Source organism: Balaenoptera borealis, assembly GCF_965194805.1.
Source record: "Balaenoptera borealis genome assembly, chromosome: 2".
Taxonomy (NCBI): Eukaryota; Metazoa; Chordata; class Mammalia; order Artiodactyla; family Balaenopteridae; genus Balaenoptera; species Balaenoptera borealis.
Genome location: NC_138867.1, coordinates 53,330,382 through 53,352,797, shown reverse-complemented (window position 1 = coordinate 53,352,797; position 22,416 = coordinate 53,330,382). Strand labels below are relative to the sequence as shown.

Below are 22,416 nucleotides of genomic sequence, written 5' to 3'. Positions count from 1 at the left end.
AAACAGTATGAGCAAATACTTATGGGTGGGAAGGTACAAAGGTTGACTAATGGACAATGCATAGACAGGAAAGGCATCTTGGAAAAAGGACAGTCAGGCATTCCAGGTAAAGGGAACAGCATTTGCAAAGACCCAGAAGAGAATATAACGAATTTGTGGAAATACAGTTACTTCAATATGACTTCAATATGATAGATGAAGGTAAAGAAAGCAGAGGGTCGATTTTGTATGGCTTTGTAAACCAGACTACAGGCATTAGATTTTATCCTGAGGCAAGGGGAATCAAGAAGAGGTTTTAAACAGACTAGTAAGACCTAATTTGTAAGATAGAAAAGTCAACTGGGCCAAAGCAATCTTGAGAAGAAAGAACAAAGCTGGAGGTATCACGTGCCCTAACTTTATACTACAAAGCTACAGTAATCAAAAGAGTATGGTACTGGCACAAAAACGGATATATAGATCAGTGAAAGAGAAGACAGCGCAGAAATAAACCCACACATGTATGGTCAATTAATCTACAACAAAGAAGGCAAGAGTATACAGTGGGGAAAAGACAAGTCTCTTTAATAATGGTGCTGGGAAAACTGGATAGCTACATGTAAAAGAATGAAATTAGAACATATTCTCAAACTATATACAGAAATAGACTCAAAATGGATTAAAAAATCTAAATCTAAGACTTTCTTTAAGAAAAGATAAAACTCCTAAGAAAACATAGGTAGAACACTCTTTGACATAAATCATAGCAATATTATTATGAATCTGTCTCCTAAGGCAAAGGAAACAAAAGAAAAAATAAATGGGACCTAATTAAAACTTAAATGCTTTTGCACAGTAAAGGAAACCACTGACAAAACAAAAAGACAACCTATTGAATGGGAGGAAATATTTCCAAATGATATAAGGGGTTAATATCCAAAATATAAAAACAGCTCATACAACTCAGTATCAAAAAAACATACAACCTGATTAAACATTGGGCAGAAGACCTAAATAGACATTTTCCCAAAGATATACAGATGGCCAACAGGCACATGAAAAGATGCTTAACATCGCTAATCATCAGAGAAATGCAAGTCAAAACCACAGTGAGATATCACCTTACACCTGTCAGAATGCCTATCATCAAAAAGACCACAAATAACAAATGTTGGATAGAATGTGGAGAAAAGGGAACTCTAGCACACTGTTGGTGGTAATGTATACTGGTGCAGCCACTATGGAAAACAGTATGGAGATTCCTCAAAAAACGAATAATAGAACTATCATATTATCCAGCAATTCCATTCCTGAGTATTTATCTGAAGAAAGCAAAAACACTAATTCGAAAAGATACACATACTCCAATGTTCATAGCAGCATTATTTACAACAGCGAAGATATGGAAGCAACCTAAGAGTCCATCAACAGAAGAATGGATAAAGATGTGGTATATATACACAATGGAATACTACTCAGCCATAAAAAAGAATGAAATTTTGCCATTTGCAACAACATGGATGGACTTGGAGGGTATTATGCTAGGTATAATAAGTGAAACAGAGAAAGACAAATACTGTATGTTATTACTTATATGTGGAATCTAAAATTTAAAACAGAAACAGACTCAGAGATATAGAGAACAAACTAGTGGTTACCAGTAGGGAGAGGGAAGGAGGGAGTGGCAAGATAGGGGTAGGGGATTAAGAGGTACTATGTATAAAATAAGACACAAGGATATATTGTACAGCACAGGAAATATAGCCAATATTTTATAGTAAGTTGAAATAGTATAATCTATAAAAATATTGAATCACTATGTTGTACACCTGAAGTTAATATAATATTGTAAATCAACTATACTTTGATAAAAAAGGAAAAGTCAATTTGGCTGATGAGTGGTAAATGGGCTAGAAAGGAGCATGACTGGAAGCAAGGAGATCGTTGGGAAGCTGTTGCAGTAATCCAGGCAAGAGATAATGGGGCTTGAACTAAGGTGTTAGTGGTGTAGATGGAAAAGAATGGATGTATTTGGGCAAAAACAGAAGGCTTCATGATAGTAGTAGGTGAGGGCAGGTGAGACAGGACTTAAAGATGATATCCAGGTGTTCGGACTGAATAACTGGGTGAACTGTGGTTCATTTTAAAAAATAGAGAATGCAGGAAGAACAAGTTTAGAGTTAAGGTCAGATATATACATACTGTGTTTAGGAGACATAAAAGTGCCTAGAAGACATCCAAATAGAGATGCTTAGTAAGAAGCTGAATACAGGCAAATCTCGTTTTATTGTGCTTTGCTTTATTGTGCTTTGCAGATATTGCATTTTTTATAAATTGAAGGTTTGTAGCAACCCTGTGTCAAGCAAACCTATTGGTACCATTTTTCCAACAGCATTATTTTAAAATTAAGGTATGTACATTGTTTTTTTAAAACATAATGCTATTGCACATTTAATAGACTACAGTATAGTATAAAGGAAACTTTTATATGCACTGGGAAACCAAAAAATTCGTGTGACTCACTTTACCACGACATTTGCTTTATTGCAGTGGTTTGGAACTAAACCCACAGTATTTCCAAGCTATTCCTGTACTTGGCTGTATGGTTTAGCAACAAAATCTATGTTGGGGATCCAGATTTGAAAGAGAACTGCTTCCATGTATAGATAACTGTATAGGTAACTAAAAATGGATAAGATCACTCAGTGAGGGTGGAGTGATGAGGTCACCAAAGGAAGAAGTGTGAGGTTTGAGAAGAGGAGATGAACTTTAACATTAAAGGAGTGGGAGAAGAAGAATCTTCAATGATGGGTCTTGGGAAGATGTGGTTAGATCGATGGGGGGGGGGGGGAATCAGGTCAGGTTGGCGTTATAGAAGGCAAGGAAGAGAATATTCTGAGGAGGAGTGATGAGTTAATATGATCTCTAAACTGAACTGTGTCTCTGGCCTGAGAAGCATCCTCTGGATTTAAATGAAAATAGTGCTCAAACACTGGTGAGAATATTGTCAGAACGGAAGCAGTGCAGAGAAAGGGATGTGCCTAAGTCAGTGGAGAAGGTGAGGGAAGACAACACCATACAGAAGACCAACGAGAAAGATAAGAGGAAGAGGTTTGGTTCTTGTTTTTTGATTGGAGAGAGATTTCAGCATGTTTAAATGATAATGGGGAGAAGTCAACGGAAAGGAGAAAGATACAGGAGAAAGAGGGGATAACTGATGAAGCAAGATCCCTGAGGAGAGAAAAGGTAAGGGATCAACAGTATAGGGGAGATATAAACATTCACTGGAACAGAAGGTAAGGAGAAAAGGATAAATGCAGATGATTACCTGAAAAAAACATTAGAATTAATAAGGGAATTTAAAAAATGGCCATAGACAAGATTTTTAAAAAATCAGTAGCTTTCTTAGATACCAGAAATCACCAACTACAAAATATATTACAAAGAGTAGTTCAGAACAGCACCAAAAATATAGTGCCTGAGAATAAACCTAATGAAAATGTGTAAGGCTTTAATTAAGAAAATTATACAATTTTCTTTAAAATTATTAGAAGAAAATAGAGTTGATATCCTTATAACTTTGAATATAGATGATATCCTTATTACCCTGGCGATGGTAAAGGCCTTCTTAAATCTTAAATGAGATATTAAAAAAGAAACCCATAAAGAAAAAGGTTGATAAATCCAAATAAATAAAATTTCTGCCACAGAAGTGCATGCCAACAGCCAAGACCCTCCTAGCTACCTGTGGGCTGGGAAATGACCCTATCTCATCATTGGTCTGCACCTGCCACTAGCCGCTCCAGCTGTGCACTTGCAAACCCCAACCCAATACCCATCACTTGTATCTACTGCTGTGTGCTCACGGTAAGACCCTACAGCCAGAGGAGTGTGTTGAAACCCAGGACCCTTGCAGCAGCTTAGGGGCCCAGATTTAGACTTATCTTCTGTTATTGGCCCACACCACAGGGCTCACCTGCAGCTACCCCTCCAACTGTGTGCCTGCACACCCCCAGCCCAACTCTTAACTCCAGCCTCCACTGCCGTGGCCTGTGGTAAGACCCTATAGCCATGGTAGTGCACAATGACAGCCGGGACCCCTGCAGTTGCAGTGTGCCTGCAATGTGCCCAGGCCCTGGTGCCTACCACTCTGTGTGTGTCTGCTGCTGGCCCCTAGCACTAAGTAGGCACCTGTAGCTCACCCCCACAGCTGACTGTGTGCATACTACTGGCCCTGGCCACCACTGCTGCCTGCCCAGGTCCCTGGCTGCTGGACCTGGAGGCACTGCTGAGAATCTGAACAGCCCTTGCAGCCACTGTGGGTGTCCCACAGTGCTCATCAAGGACCAAACAGTTGTCAGTTCTGTGGACCCCAGTGGCCTGAGGTGACAAGATGTCATGCCCCCTCCCCTCCGAACCTGGAGCCATCACATGCTCCTGCACTAGGTGTGGTGCACCACTAGAGCTGGTGTCACAGTATATGTAAGTGTTCCCACCACACAAAAGTAAAGGTCTTTTCTTACTGAAGTCAGTCCACAAAGTGTGGAAGAGGTGACAGTGTCTTCAAATGTGCAGAACCTACACAAGCCAATGGGGACTATGAAGAATCAGGGAAACATGACACTACCAAAGGAACACAGTAAATGTCTAGTAACTGACTCCAAAGAAACGGAGATACAGGAATTACCTGATAAAGAATTCAAAATAATTGTTCTAAAGATGCTTAAACAGAGGCAAGAGAAATCAGATAAACAATTTAACAAAATCAGGAAAATAATACAAGAATAAAATGAGAAACTGAACAAATAGATACAAAACATAAAAAAAGAAGTTTTGGAGCTAAAGAATAGGGTGACTAAATTGAATTATTCAGTAGAAAGCTTCAACAACAGACTGGACACCAAGAGGAAGAAATTAGTAAGCTCGAAGACAGAGCATTTGAAATTATCCAGTCAGAGTAACAAAAGATAAAAGACTGAAAAGAAATGAAGAAAGCCTATGGGAGTTGCAGTGTACCATTAAAAAATACAATCTATGTCTCATTGGAGGCCCAGAAGGGAAGAGAAGGTTAAAGGGGCAGAAAGCTTATTTAAAGAAATAATGGGGAGGAGCTTCAAGATGGCGGAAGAGTAAGACACAGAGATCACCTTCCTCTCCACAAATACATCAGAAATACATCTACATGTGGAACAGCTCCTATAGAACACCTACTGAATGCTGGCAGAAGACCTCAGACCTCAAAAGGGCAAGAAACTCCCCACGTACCTGGGTAGGACAAAAGAAAAAAGGAAAAACAGAGACAAAGAATAGGAATGGGACCTGCACCTCGGGGAGGGAGCTGTGAAGGAGGAAATGTTTCCACACACTAGGAAGCCCCTTCGCGGGCGGAGACTGTGGGTGGCAGAGGAGGGGAGCTTCAGAGCCACAGAGGAGAGCGCAGCCACAGGGGTGCGGAGGGCAAAGCGGAGAGATTCCCGCACAGAGGATCAGAGCCGACCAACACTCACCAGCCTGAGAGGCTTGTCTGCTCACCCGCCGGGACGGGAGGGGGCTGGGACCTGAGGCTCGGGCTTCGGAGGTCAGATCCCAGGGAGAGGACTGGGGTTGCCTGCGTGAACACAGCCTGAAGGGGCTAGTGCGCCACAGCTAGCCGGGAGGGAGTCTGGGAAAAGGTCTGGAACTGCCTAAGAGGCAAGAGACTTTTTCTTCCCTCTTTGTTTCCTGGTGCGCGAGGAGAGGGGATTAAGAGTGCAGCTTAGGGCTTCCCTGGTGGCGCAGTGGTTGAGAATCTGCCTGCCAATGCAGGGGAAATGGGTTCGAGCCCTGGTCTGGGAAGATCCCACATGCCGTGGAGCAACTAGGCCCGTGAGCCACAACTACTGAGCCTGCGCATCAGGAGCCTGTGCTCCGCAACAAGAGAGGCTGCGATAGTGAGAGGTCCGCGCACTGCAATGAAGAGTGGCCCCCACTTGCCACAACTGGAGAAAGCCCTCGCACAGAAACAAAGACCCAACAGCACCAAAGATAAATAAAAATAAATAATAATTAAAAAGCTCTTTTAAAAAAAAAAAGAAAATGCAGCTTAAAGGAGCTCCAGAGATGGGCGCGAGCCGCGGCTATCAGCGTGGACCCCAGAGATGGGCATGAGACGCTAAGGCTGCTACTGCCGCCACCAAGAAGCCTGTGTGCAAGCACAGGTCACTCTCCACACCTCCCCTCCCGGGAGCCTGTGCAGCCCGCCACTGCCAGGGTCCCATGATCCAGGGACAACATCCCCAGGAGAATGCATGGTGCCCCTCAGGCTGGTGCAATGTTACGCTGGCCTCTGCCGCCGCAGGCTCGCCCTGCATCCGTACCCCTCCCTCCCCCTGTCCTGAGTGAGCCAGAGCCCCCTAATCAGCTACTCCTTTAACCTCGTCCTGTCTGAGTGAAGAACAGACGCCCTCAGGCGACCTACACGCAGAGGCGGGTCCAAATCCGAAGCTGAACCCCAGGAGCTGTGCGAACAGAGAAGAGAAAGGGAAATTGCTCCCAGCAGCCTCAGGAGCATCGGATTAAATCTCCACAATCAACTTGATGTACCTGCACCTGTGGAATACCTGAATAGACAACAAATCAGCCCAAATTGAGGAGGTGGACTTTAGGAGCAAAGATATATATATATTTTTTCCCTTTTTCTCTTTTTGTGAGTGTGTATGTGTATGCTTCTGTGTGTGATTTTGTCTGTATAGCTTTGCTTTTACCATTTTCGGGTTCTGTCTGTCCATTTTTTGTTTTTTTTTTTTAATTTTTAAAATTTTTTTCTTAATAATTATTTTTTATTTTTTATTTTAATAACTATTTTATTTTATTTTATTTTATCTTCTTTCTTTCTTTCTATTTCTTCTCCCTTTTATTCTGAGCCGTGTGGATGAAAAGCTCTTGGTGCTCCAGCCAGGCATCAGGGCTGTGCCTCTGAGGTGGGAGAGCCAACTTCAGGACACTGGTCCACAAGAGACCTCCCAGCTCCACGTAATACTAAACGGTGAAAATCTCCCAGAGATCTCCATCTCAACACCAAGACCCAGCTTCACTCAATGACCAGCAAGCTACAGTGCTGGACACCCTAAGCCAAACAACTAGCAAGACAGGAACACAGCCCCATCCATTAGCAGAGAGGCTGCCTAAAATCATAATAAGGCCACATACACCCGAAAACACACCACCAGCATGGACCTGCCCACCAGAAAGACAAGATCCAGCCTCATCCAACAGAACACAGGCACTAGTCCCCTCCACCAGGAAGCCTACACAACCCACTGAACCAACCTTAGCCACTGGGGACAGACACCAAAAACAACAGGAACTACGAACCTGCAGCCTGCGAAAAGGAGACCCCAAACACAGTAAGTTAAGCAAAATGAGAAGACAGAAAAACACACAGAAGATGAAGGAGCAAGGTAAAAACCCACCAGACCTAACAAATGAAGAGGAAATAGGCAGTCTACCTGAAAAAGAATTCAGAATAATGATAGTAAAGATGATCCAAAATCTTGGAAATAGAATAGAGAAAATACAAGAAACGTTTAACAAGGACCTAGAAGAAATAAAGACCAAACAATGATGAACAACACAATAAATGAAATTAAAAATTCTCTAGGAGGGATCAATGGCAGAATAACTGAGGCAGAAGAATGCATAAGTGACCTGGAAGATAAAATAGTGGAAATAACTACTGCAGAGCAGAATAAAGAAAAAAGAATGAAAAGAACTGAGGACAGTCTCAGAGACCTCTGGGACAACATTAAACGCACCAACATTCGAATTATAGGGGTCCCTGAAGAAGAAGAGAAAAAGAAAAGGACTGAGAAAATATATGAAGAGAATATAGTTGAAAACTTCCCTAATATGGGAAAGGAAATAGTTAATCAAGTACAGGAAGCACAGAGAGTCCCATACAGGATAAATCCAAGGAGAAACACACCAAGACACATATTAATCAAACCATCAAAAATTAAATACAAAGAAAAAATATTAAAAGCAGCAAGGGAAAAACAACAAATAACACACAAGGGAATCCCCATAAGGTTAACAGCTGATCTTTCAGCAGAAACTCTGCAAGCCAGAAGGGAGTGGCAGGACATATTTAAAGTGATGAAAGGGAAAAACCGAAAACCAACATTACTCTGCCCAGCAAGGATCTCATTCAGATTTGACGGAGAAATTAAAACCTTTACAGACAAGCAAGAGCTAAGAGAATTCAGCACCACCAAACCAGCTTTACAACAAATGCTAAAGGAACTTCTCTAGGCAGGAAACACAAGAGAAGTCAAACACATAAGGCAAATACTAACAGCCATAAAAGGGGAAATCGACAGTAACACAATCATAGTAGGGGACTTTAACACCCCACTTTCACCAACGGACAGATCATCCAACATGAAAATAAATAAGGAAACAAAACCTTTAAGTGATACATTAAACAAGATGGACTTAATTGATATTTATAGGACATTCCATCCAAAAACAACAGAATACACATTCTTCTCAAGTGCTCATTGAACATTCTCCTGGATAGGTCATATCTTGGGTCACAAATCAAGCCCTGGTAAATTTAAGAAAATTGAAATCGTATCAAGTATCTTTTCCAACCACAAAGCTATGAGACTAGGTATCAATTACAGGAAAAAATCTGTAAAAAATACAAGAACATGGAGGCTAAACAATACACTACTTAATAACCAAGAGATCACTGAAGAAATCAAAGAGGAAATCAAAAAATACCTAGAAACAAATGACAATGAAAAAACGATGACCCAAAACCTATGGGATGCAGCAAAAGCAGTTCTAAGAGGGAAGATTATAGCAATACAATCCTACCTTAAGAAACAAGCAACATCTCAAATAAACAACCTAACCTTACACCTAAAGCATTTAGAGAAAGAAGAACAAAAAAACCCCCAAAGTTAGCACAAGGAAAGAAATCATAAAGATCAGATCAGAAATAAATGAAAAAGAAATGAAGGAAACGATAGCAAAGGTCAATACAACTAAAAGCTTGTTCTTTCATAAGATAAACAAAATTGATAAACCATTAGCCAGACTCATCAAGAAAAAAAGGGAGAAGACTCAAATCAATAGAATTAGAAATGAAAAAGGAGAAGTAACAACTGCCACTGCAGAAATACAAAGGATCATGAGAGATTACTACAAGCAACACTAGGCCAATAAAATGGACAACCTGGAAGAAACGGACAAATTCTTACAAATGCACAACCTTCCAAGACTGAACCAGGAAGAAACAGAAAATATAAACAGACCAATCACAAGCACTGAAATTGAAACTGTGATTAAAAATCTTCCAACAAACAAAAGCCCAGGACCAGATGGCTTCACAGGCGAATACTATCAAACATTTAGAGAAGAGCTAACACTTATCCTTCTCAAACTCTTCCAAAATATAGCAGAGGCAGGAACACTCCCAAACTCATTCTACGAGGCCACCATCACCCTGATACCAAAGCCAGACAAAGATGTCACAAAGAAAGAAGACTACAGGCCAATATCACTAACGAACATAGATGCAAAAATCCTCAACAAAATACTAGCAAACAGAATCCAACAGCACATTAAAAGGATCATACACCCTGATCAAGTGGAGTTTACCCCAGGAATGCAAGGATTCTTCAATATACGCAAATCAATCAATGTGATACACCATATTAACAAACTGAAGGAGAAAAACCATATGATCATCTCAATAGATGCAGAGAAAGCTTTTGACAAAATTCAACACAGACTTATGATAAAAACCCTCCAGAAGTTAGGCATAGAGGGAACTTTCCTCAACATAATAAAGGCCATATATGACAAACCCACAGCCAACATCATACTCAATGGTGAAAAACTGAAACCATTTCCACTAAGATCAGGAACAAGGCAAGGTTGCCCACTCTCACCACTATTATTCAACATAGTTTTGGAAGTTTTAGCCACAGCAATCAGGGAAGAAAAAGAAATAAAATGAATCCAAATTGGAAAAGAAGAAGTAAAGCTGTCACTGTTTGCAGATGACATGATACTATATATAGATAATCCTAAAGATGCTACCAGAAAACTACTAGAGCTAATCAATGAATTTGGTAAAGTAGCAGGATACAAAATTAATGCACAGAAATCTCTTGCATTCCTATACACTAATGATGAAAAATCTGAAAGTGAAATTAAGAAAACACTCCCATTTACCATTGCAACAAAAAGAATAAAATATCTAGGAATAAACCTACCCAAGGAGACAAAAGACCTGTATGCAGAAAATTATAAGACACTGATGAAAGAAATTAAAGATGATACAAATAGATGGAGAGATATACCACGTTCTTGGATTGGAAGAATCAACATGGTGAAAATGACTCTACTACCCAAAGCAATCTACAGATTCAATGCAATCCCTATCAAACTACCACTGGCATTTTTCACAGAACTAGAACAAAAAATTTCACAATTTGTATGGAAACGCAAAAGACCCTGAATAGCCAAAGCAATCTTGAGAACGAAAAACGGAGCTGGAGGAATCGGGCTCCCTGACTTAAGACTATACTACAAAGCTACAGTAATCAAGAAGGTATGGTACTGGCACAAAAACAGAAATATAGATCAATGGAACAGGATAGAAAGCCCAGAGATAAACCCACACATATATGGTCACCTTATCTTTGATAAAGGAGGCAAGAATATACAGTGGAGAAAAGACAGTCTCTTCAATAAGTGGTGCTGGGAAAACTGGACAGCTACATGTAAAAGAATGAAATTGGAACACTCCCTAACACCAAACACAAAAATAAACTCAAAATGGATTAAAGAACTAAATGTAAGGCTAGACACTATCAAACTCTTAGAGGAAAACATAGGCAGAACACTGTGACATAAATCACAGCAAGAGCCTTTTTGACCCACCTCCTAGAGAAATGGAAATAAAAACAAAAATAAACAAGTGGGACCTAATGAAACTTAAAAGCTTTTGCACAGCAAAGGAAACCATAAACAAGACCAAAAGACAACCCTCAGAATGGGAGAAAATATTTGCAAATGAAGCAGCTGACAAAGGATTAATCTCCAAAATTTACAAGTAGCTCATGCAGCTCAGTATCAAAAAAACAAACAACCCAATCCAAAAATGGGCAGAAGGCCTAAACAGACATTTCTCCAAAGAAGATATACAGATTGCCAACAAACACATGAAAGGATGCTCAACATCACTAATCACTAGAGAAATGCAAATCAAAACTACAATGAGATACCATCTCACACCGGTCAGAATGGCCATCATCAAAAAATCTACAACCAATAAATGCTGGAGAGGGTGTGGAGAAAAGGGAACCCTCTTGCACTGTTGGTGGGAATGTAAATTGATACAGCCACTATGGAGAACAGTATGGAGGTTCCTTAAAAAACTAAAAATAGAACTACCATACGACCCAGCAATCCCACTCCTGGGCATATACCCTGAGAAAACTATAATTCAAAAAGAGTCATGTACCACAATGTTCATTGTAACTCTATTTACAATAGCCAGGACATGGAAGCAACCTAAGTGTCGATTAACAGATGAATGGATAAACAAGATGTGGCACATATATACAATGGAATATTCCTCAGCCATAAAAGGAAACGAAATTGAGTTATTTGTAGTGAGGTGGATGGACCTAGAGTCTGTCAAACAGAGTGAAGTAAGAAAGAGAAAAACAAATACCGTATGCTAACATGTATACATGGAATCTTAGAAAAATGGTCATGAAGAACCTAGGGGCAAGACGGGAATAAAGACGCAGACCTACTAGAGAATGGACTTGAGGATATGGGGAGGGGGAAGGGTAAGCTGTGACAAAGTGAGAGAGTGGCATGGACATGTGTACACTACCAAACGTAGGGTAGACAGCTAGTGGGAAGCAGCTGCATAGCACAGGGAGATCAGCTCTGTGCTTTGTGACCACCTGGAGGGGTGGGACAGGGAGGGTGGGAGACGCAAGAGAGAAGAGATATGGGAACATATGTATATGTATAACTGATTCACTCTGTTATAAAGCAGAAACTAACACACCATTGTAGAGCAATTATACTCCAATAAAGATGTTAAAAAAAAAAAAAAGAAATAATGGCTTTGAACTTCCTAAATCTGGGGAGAGATTTGGACATCCAAGTTTATGAAGCTAATAGGTCACCCCATAATTCCAATTTAAAACAATCTTCTCTAAGATGCATTATATTAAAACTGTCTACAATAAAAGAAAATGAATTTTAAAAGCAGCTAGAGAAAAAAATTCTTTCATACAAGGGAACCCCCATAAGGCTATCAGCAGATTTGTCAGCAGAAACATTGCAGGCCAGGGGACAGTGACTTGATACATTTAAAGGGCTGAAAGAAAGAACTGCCAACCAAGAATACTTTACCCAACAAAGTTGTCCTTCAGAAGTGAAGGTGAGATAAAAACTTTCCCAAACAAACAAAAATGGATAGAGTTTATCATCACAAAACCTGCCTTACAAGAAATGCTGAAAGGAATTCTTCAGCTGAAACAAAAAGATGCTAGTTAGTAACATGAAAACATATAACACACTGGTAAAGATGAGTATATAGTTAGATTGAAAATACTCTAGTACTGTAATATGGTGGTGTGTTAGCTACTTAACTCTCTAAAGGTTAAAGGACAAAAGTACTAAAAACAACTATAGTTACAATAATTTGTTACTGGATACACAATATAAGATTATGTAAATTGTGACATCAAAAATAAAATGTTTGTGGGGAGTAAAAGAGCAGAGTTTTTGTATGTGGTCAAAGTTAAACTGTTATCAGATGCTTATAATAGACTTTTATATCTACAAAATGTTTCAAGTAAGCCTCAGGGTAACCACAAAACAAAAACCTATAGTAGATACTCACAAGATAAAGAGAAGGGAATCAAAGTACACCACTATGGAAAACCATCAATTCACAAAGGAAGACAGCAAGAAACAAAGGAACAAAAGACATACAAAACAGGCAGAAAACCACTAACAAGATTAAGCATAGTAAATTCTTAGCTATCAATAATTACTTTATATGTAAATGGATTGAATTCTTTAATCAAAAGGTACAGAATGGCTGGATGGAAAAACAAAAATAGACCCAATTATATGCTGCCTCCAAGAGACTCACTTCAGCTTCAAGGACACACAGAGGCTTAAAGTGAAGGGATGGAAAAAGATATTCTACACAAATGGAAATGAAAAGAAAGCAAGGGTAGCTATACTTATATCGGACAAAATAAACTTTAAGGAAAAAATGATAACAGGAGACAAAGAAGGTTACTATATAATGATAAAGGGACCAATTCATTGAGAGGATATAACAATTGTAAATGTATATGTACCCAACATCAGAGCACCTAAAATATTAAGCAGATGCTAACAGATCTTAAGGGAGAAATAGATGACAATACAACCACAGTAAGGGATTTCAATACCCTACTTTCAACAATGGATAGATCATCCAGGTAGAAAATCAATACGGAAACCTTGCGCTTAAACTATACTTTAAAGACTTAACAGACGTATAGAGAATATTCCATCCAACAGCAGGAAAATACACAATCTTCTCCAGTGGACGCAGAACATCCTCTAGGTTAGATCATACATTAGGTCACAAAACAAGTCTTAGCAAATTTAGAAACAGTGACATCATACCAAGTGTCTTTCCCAACCACAATGATATGAAGCTATAAATCAATGACGAGGAAGAAAACTGGAACATTCACAAATAAGTGGAAATTAAACTACATACTCCTGAACAACAAATCGGTCAAAGTTGAAATCAAAAGGAAAATCAAAATATATCTTGAAACAAATAAAAATGGAAACACAACATTGCAAAACTTATGGTATGTAGCAAAAGTAGTACTAAGAGGGACATTTATAGTGATAAATGCATACGTTAAACAAACAAAAAAAGATCTCAAATAAACAACCTAACTTTACACCTCAAGGGACTAGAAAAAGAAGAACAAACTAAGCCAAAGTTAGCAGATAAAAGGAGATAACAAAGATCAGAGCAGAAATAAATGAAATAGAGAAAAGAATAATAGAAAAGATCAACATATCTAAGAGGTGGTTTTTTTGAAAAATAAAATTGATAACCCTTTAGCCAGACTTACCAAGAAGAAGAGAGAGAGGACTCAAATAAAATTAGAAATGAAAGCGGAAACACTACAAGTGATGCTACAGAAATACAATGGAGCATGAGACTACTGTGTGAATGAATCATGAAGAAATAGAAAATCTGAACAGATCAATAACAAGTAAAAAGACTGAATCAGTAATCAAAAACCTCCCAACAAAGAAAAGCTCAGGACCAGATGGCTTCATGGGCAAATTCTACCAAACATTTAAAGAAGAATCGATTATTCTCAAACTCTTCCAAAAAACTGAAGGGGAGGGAACACTTCCAACCTCATTTTATGAGGCCAGAATTACTTTGATGCCAAAGTCAGATAAGGACACTACAAGAAATTAAAACTATAGGCCAATATTCCTGATGAGTATGGATGCAAAATTCTCAACAAACTACTAGCTAACTGAATTCAACAGCACATTAAAAGCATCATACACCATGATCAAGTGTGATTTGTCCCCAAGATGTATGGATGGTTCAACATACGCAAACCAATAAATGTTATATACCACGTTAATAGAATGAAAGACAAAAAATTAAAGCATGATCGCAATAGACACAGGAAAAGCATTTGATAAAATTCAACATCCTTTCATGATAAACACTCTTAATACATTGGTTATAGAAGGAACATTACTTAACATGATAAAGGCCATATATGACAAACCCTACAGCAAACATCATACTCAGTGCTGAAAGGTTGAAAGCTTTCCTTCTAAGATTGGTAACAAGACAAGAGTGCCCACTATCACCACAACTATTCAACACCATACTGGAAGTCCTAGCCCAAACAATTAAGCAAGGAAAAAAAAATAAGGTATCCAAATTGGAAAGGAAGAAGTAAAATTTTCTCTGTCTGCTGATGACATGATCTTATACATAGAAAATTCTAAAGACTCCATCCAAAAGCCATAGGAACTAATGAATTTCGTAAAATTTCATGATATGAAATCAATGTACAAAATCAAAACATTTCTGTAAACTAACAATGAACTATCTGAAAAAGAAATTTTAAAAATCCCATTTTCAGTGGCATAAAAAAAGAATGCTTAGGGATAAATCTGACCAAGGAAGTAAAAGATCTATACACCAAAAACTGTAAGACACTGATGAAGGAAATTGAAGAAGACATAAATAAATGGAAAGATATCTAATGGATCAGAAGAGTTAATATTTTTAAAATGTCTATACCATCTAAGGTCTTCTATAGATTCAATACAATTTCTATCAAAATTCCAATGGCATGTATTTTTTTGGCAGAAATAAAAAAAAAATCCTAAAATTTGTATGGAACCACAAAAGACTCAGAACAGCCAAAGCAATTCTGAGAAACAAAAATAAAGCTGAAGGCATCACACTTCCTGATTTCAAACTCTAATACAAAGCTATAGTAATCAAAACAGTATGGTACTGGCATAAAAACAGACACACAGACCAGTGAAACAGAATCAAGAACCCAGAAATAAACCCATGCATATATGGTTAACTAATATTGGGTTGGCGATAACAGTTCATTCAGGTTTTTCTGTAACAGCTTACAGAAAAACCCAAATGAACTTTTATCGCCAACCCAATATTTGACAAGGGAACCAATAATACCCAATGGGGTAAGGATAGTTTCTTCAACAAATGGTTCTGGGAAAACTGGATATTCACATGCAAAACAATGAAATTGGACCCCTAATTCATATAATACCATTCACAAAAATGAACTTGAAATGATTAAGGATTTAAACATAAGACCTGAAACAGTAAAACTCCTAGAAGAAAACAAAAGGAAAAAGCTCCTTGACATTGGTCATGGCAAAGACTTTTCGGATATGACATCAAAAGCACAGCAACAAAAGCAAATGTTAAGAAGCAGGACTACATTTAAAACTAAAAAGCTTCTGCGCAGGAAAAAAAAAAAATCAACAAAATGAAAGGGAGAATATATTAGCAAACTATATACTGATAAGGGGTTAATATCCAAAATATATAAGGAACTTACGTAACTCAAAAGCAATTAAAATCAATCTTACTGAAAAATGGGCAGAGGATCTGAATAGACATTTCTCCAAAGAAGACATACAAATGGTCAACAAGTACATGAAAAAATGCTCAGCATCACTAATCATAAGGGAATACAAATCAAAACCACAATGATATAACACCCTATACCGATTAGAATGGCTACTGTCAAAAAGAGAAGCAGTAACAAATGCTGGTGAGGATGTGGAGAAAAGGGAACCATTATGTACTGTTGGTGGGAATGTAATTTGGTATAGCACTGTGGAAATAGTATGGAGGTTCCTCAAGAAATTAAAAACAATTACCATATGATCCATCAATCCCACTTCTATGTATATATCTGAAGGAAACAAAATCACTATCTTAAAGAGATAGCTGCACTACCATGTTCATTGTAGCATTATTCACTATAGCCAAGACATAAAAACAACCTAAGTGTCCATCGACAAATAAATGGAGAAAGAAAATGTGAGATATATATATATATATATATATATATATACATACATACATACATATATATGCAATGAAATATTATTCAGGCATAAAATATTGGGTTGGCCAAAAAGTTCGTTCAGGTTTTTCCATAAGATCTTATGGCCAACCCTATAGAAGAAAAACCTTGAGGGCATTATGCTAAGTAATGGAATAAACCAGATAGAGAAAGACAAATAGTTTATGATCCCACTTATATGTGGAATCCAAAAACACTGAACTCATGGCAACAAACAGTAGAATGGTGGTTGTCAGGGGTTAGGGGGTGGAGGAAATGAGATGTTGGTCAAAGGGTTTAAATTTTCAGTTATAAGATGGATAAGTTCTGGGGGGTACAGCAACAAAATGGTAATTATGTGAGGTGAAGGATGTGTTAACTAACCTTACTGTGGTACACATTTCACAATATATTTGTGTATCAAATCATTATATTGTACTCCTTAAACTTAAACAATGTTATATATTAATATCTCAATGTAATTGAGCTGGGGAAAAACAAACAAGAACAATAAAATCAAACTGGCATGCCACAGACCATTCCAAAGCAGCTGAGGGCCAGTAAGGGGTTGCTGTGGAAGTGGTAAGAATTGTGTTGTAACAGGTCTAGGCCAATGGTGCTGGGCACATTTAATTCAGAAAGCACTACTTTCGTATCGCTTGAGAACAAGGATCACAAACCAGGATCTGGAATGAAGCTTCCCAGGACCTACAGATTGGGTCATAACCTCTGATAAATAAGGACCATCATGACACACACAATGACTAGAGATGCTATAACCCAGCAGTTCTCAAAGTACTGGGGATCACTGTGCCTGCAATGTCAAAATTATTTTTGTATGAATACTAAGACATTATTTGCCCTCATTATTCTCATCCTCTCATGAATGTACAGTGAAAATTTTCAGAGAACACATGATGTAAATATGAGATCAAAACAGAGTGAAATGCAGAAGCAGATATGAGAATCCAGCTGCTCCTGTTACGCTAGACATTAGAGATATGAAAAATAATACCACTCTTCTCACTATATTTTCTGCCTTGAAAATGTAATTATTCTTCATAAAAATGTTATTTATGTTAACATGTAATAGGTTCATTATTGTTATTTTGAAGTGATTTAAAATTTCTTAGTATTAATTTCTAATAAGGTAAATATCAATAAATATATTTCACATAACAAAAGCTTTTTGGGGTCCTCAGTAATTTTTAAGAGTATAAAAGTGGTCCAGAGACCAACAGTTTGAGACCTGCTGTCCCACCTACACTAAAGGGTAAAGGTCTCTCACTTGGCTAACCTGGGCTTTCATCAGTCTCACAGTCTCCTTAGAGCTGTATTTATGTTTGTCTACACCAGCTTGTTACCTATGCCTGGCAATGTCCTGCTTGAATGAAGTGGGGACTATAATTAAAATATTCATTTGTTGTCACAGCCCCTTTCACTCAATACATGACCAAATCATATACAATATGTATTACATCTGTAACTATAGTATTACATATAAAAGGTGTTTAAAGCTTTGCCAATATAAACAATGAAATGAGGCTATGTCCTTTAATGGTATCTTATAACAAGGTCTAAATGGGTCTAACAGTTTATAATCTTTTTTTTTTTTTCTTAACATCTGCATTATTAAATTTTCACTGTTTTGGATACTCAAGACAACTGGTACTTGTTGCTTCCATGCTATGCTAACTTGGTTCTCAGAACTCCAGTCTTTAGCAGAAACAAACTGTCTGGCTGATAGACAAGACTGATTTTTAATGCAAGCCAAGGTGCAGTAATAAAACTGAAAAAAAAATCTAGATCATAAAGTTCTAACCCATAGGATTATCTTGGAGACTTTTTCAGCACCAAGAACAAGAATACTTAGAGCTGATGATCTTGAGGAGTTACGTGGTAATTTGTACCAGCTATATTAAAAACAGAAGCAAACCAGACTGTGTATTTTTTAAAAGTTTACAAGGGCAAAGCATTTCTTCTAAAATGTTATTCTCTTTCACTAAACGCTGCAAAGTACCTTAATTAATTCTTATGATCCTAACAGCCCTAAAAGCAAGTCATAAAAATGATATTTACTTGGGAGTATAAATTGGAATGACATTTTGGTAGGGCCATTTGAAAATATTTAGCAGAGCCTAACATGCATACCCACTGACTAAGCAATTCCAGTTTTAGAAATTTATCCTGAGAAAAGCAGCAATGACATAGATATAAGGATGTTCATTACAGTGCTGTGTATAATAATAAAAACCGGAAAGAGCCTAAATATCCAACAACATGGGGCTGATCAAGTAAACCATGGTTCAGCATATAATGGAATACTATATGGTCACAGTACAGAATTCAAACAGTATATCATAAAATTACGTATGGCAAGGAAAAGTACTCACTATATATTGCTGAGGGAAGAAAAGCAACTTATAAAACTGTAGTATTATATGATATCATTTCTGCTTAAAATATGCATAAAAGTATGTGGAAGGATATATATATATATATATATGTATAAATTAATAGTATTTATTGTTGAGTTTGGGATCACAGGTGATTTAATTTACTTCTTTTGTGGGATCTATACTCTGGTTTTTCTACAGTGAATATCTTTTCTTTATATAATAAAAAAATGAAAATATTTACTTGAGGCAACCATGCAATTGTTAGTGTTTTCCTATCCTTATATTACTGAATACTGTATGTACTAAGGGAAAGTGGTGAAGGGGAGAGAGAGGAGAAGAGGAAAAGGGAGGAAGGCAGATAGACATTTATATTGTTTATTATTTTATCTTGTATGTTTGTTGTGAAGTTTTATGTTAACAATCTGGAAAGAATTTTCAATGGAACATAGTAGTGAATAGTTAATGTTCACAAGACTGCAGTCTAGTCTCATAGATTTAATTTTTTCCCTCCTCTTAGAATGCCAATTTTGTTGTGTAAGGAGCAGGTGGCTTTCTTTTTTACAAGTCTCTCTACTGCCTTGTCAGACAGCTCTCAAAACTTTTTTTGGGAGCTAACCAAGCTTTATCTAACCAAACCCAAAATGGCATATGGACTTCATCCACATGGTCATATGAATCCTTTGGCTGATAACTCCTGCTATGTATCTAATTGGTTTTATAAAATCCATGTTTGAAGTTTTCTATAGCTATAAGAGTGTGTGATGCTGTGGGATGAAGGAATGTAGTGGCAAAGAGCCCCCTTTAGCTGCTATACTACAGTCTGGTGCCCGTCACTACCACTATCAAATATTGGCAGTATATATCCCAACCAAGGAAGAATGATAATAATTTTGAGTGAAAAATTTCTATCATGCATTTGAGCTTAGATCTACTAATAACACTTCCTTAAATGCCTTGTTAGACAGTGAAATCTGGGAATAATTAGCAAACACCATATACAGTGTTTACAATAGAATCATATTTCTTTTCTTTCTCTCCCCCTCCGACTTTTTTTTTTTTTTTTTGCATAAAAAGTAGAATGCTGCTGAATGGTACCCAAATGTCTGTTGTATACTATGCCAATACAGCAGCTCAGCCAAAAATGTGAATAGAACAGTTTGCCAAGTAAAAGAAAACATAACAAATTGGTAATGGTTTCTATCTTGACAGAAAATGAAAATGATCCCTCAATGTGTGGTCACTCATGTGGACACATAAAAATGTCTTAGAAGCAATCATTTTACCTCAGATAACAGACCCTGACGGTGTAGTACAGCACTGGCTGACTTTCACTTCTTAGAAAAGCGGCAAGCGTGACCTACAAAATAGTCTGGGAACCATGTAATTTATGCATAACACACATGCACATGCCATGAAGTCATAATATTTGCTATAAATCATTTTGAATACAAGACTTCTTTTCTGAGTGGAGTATACTTCATGAGAGATGACCTAAATCACCAGAGACTTGATAAAGCTGAACCGGTTTATTTATGAACAGAAGTGATGCTGTTGCTTATCAGGTTACAAGATTTCAGTATTCTACAGTGCAACAAAAAGGCTGTGTATAAGTGCCCCCATGCATTCTGTAAGAATACTAAAGGTACTTTAATTAGATGTTAGATTAAAAAAATATACAAAAAGTATGTAGGTACATAGTGTAGGGTTCTGACTTTCTGGTTAGGTGACTGCAATTGCAAGCAGAAAGGAACCCCTGGTAATGGTTCCTTTACCCTATTTCCCCTTCCTTTACCACTTATTTTTGTTCCCCAGATGGAGAACTAGCCAATGTCATTGACCAGTGATTTTTTTTTTTCCCCCCAATCTGGTGAAGTTTCCCCATTTGGTTAACTCTCTAATGAGGATGTTAGAACATTGATTGTATTGTGAAATCACATCAAAAACAAGAATGACACTTTCGAAAACACTAATTGATATCTGACGCTAATGAGGAATTCAGAATGAGAGGACACTGAACCAGGGGACTAGGAAGGACCTTGGGAAGGTAAATGGTCTTGCCGAGTTGAAAGTAAATTTGAATCCTGTGGGTTGAGTTTCAAATGAAACTTCTGGGTTTAAATTTGTTGGTGACTTTCCTGTTCAATAAAAAAGGACTTAAATGGCTTACAAAAAGGTTAAAAAAACTTATTGGGCATCAAACTGCTCTTACAAAACACCATCTTGATGAGTTAAGTGTAAATGAATCAGAAACACATGGATCATATTTCCTTAAAAAATGCATATGGATTCAAAAATAAGGGGAAGAGGACTTGGCAAAACATTTTTTTGTGTGTAGTGGCTGAACCCAAAACATTTGAAAGATATTTTGAGACATTCAAAGAATCCAAAATAAAACTAAACCTGTCCAGTCATATCAAAAGAAAAGTGTTTCTGTGCAATGTGCATTTATCTCTATGGGTCATTCAACACTCACTGAGCCTTCACCTTTGGCAAAGAACTATGGGAGGAGCCAGCTTCTGCCTTAAGCGACTTTGAATTTAAGTATAGACAAATACACATAAGTAATAGAAACCTATTAAAAGAGACCTAGGGTTTTACAAAAATTGGCATCATAACCCAGATCATACAGAAATCACGTATCGAGAAATATACAAGTATTTCCAGGATCGTATGGTAGGTAGGATTCATCCCATTCAAATCATCATCACCCGGCCCTTTTGATTAAAGTTATATATAGTTGCAGAGCCTTACTTGCTTAAATGTTTTCTTAATAAGTGTTTTTATGTCTTTTTTAATATGTGTTCCAGCCCTCTTTCCTCCACCCTCTAGATTTGTGAGTGCTCAACAAATCTTGCTGACTGGTTTCCTGGAGGATGGGAGTGTTGAACAGAGTTTTGAAATAGGGGAGAGATGCTGTTTGGCAGAGAGGAGTGAGGCTATGATTCTGGGTTGGGGTAATGGCACATGTGACAGTTCAGAGGCTCCAGAGGGTGAGTCATGTGTGGGGGGTGACCCACTGGCTTGCTCGCAGCCATGTGCCTGAGCCAGGGTGTAGTGCGGGCGTGGAGGCAGTTAGGTGCGGGGAGGCCTAATATACTACATGTGGAGTCAGCTGGAGGGCAGAGGAGTGTGAGAAGAGAAAAGCACAGTGCTTACTCTTTTTTTTTCCTTTTTGCCAGCATAGGATAAAGTGCTAAGCACAGGACACATACAAGTCATTAATCCCTTTATTTCTTATCAGTGTCTTAAAAAGCTGAAAAATATCCAAAGATAAAAATAAGTTAACTATGCATGTATTGCTAGGATCCTGTAGGTTATAATTTGAAGAGGAACTTAGTAGGATTATG

At 37.8% G+C, this 22,416-nt stretch overlaps 1 protein-coding gene across 4 annotated transcripts in view; it reads right to left on the bottom strand.

Moving 5' to 3' along the window:
- The window catches only part of CWC27 (CWC27 spliceosome associated cyclophilin), a 249,514-nt gene that overhangs the window by 47,543 nt on the left and 179,555 nt on the right, over positions 1-22,416 (bottom strand). The window lies entirely within an intron of this gene.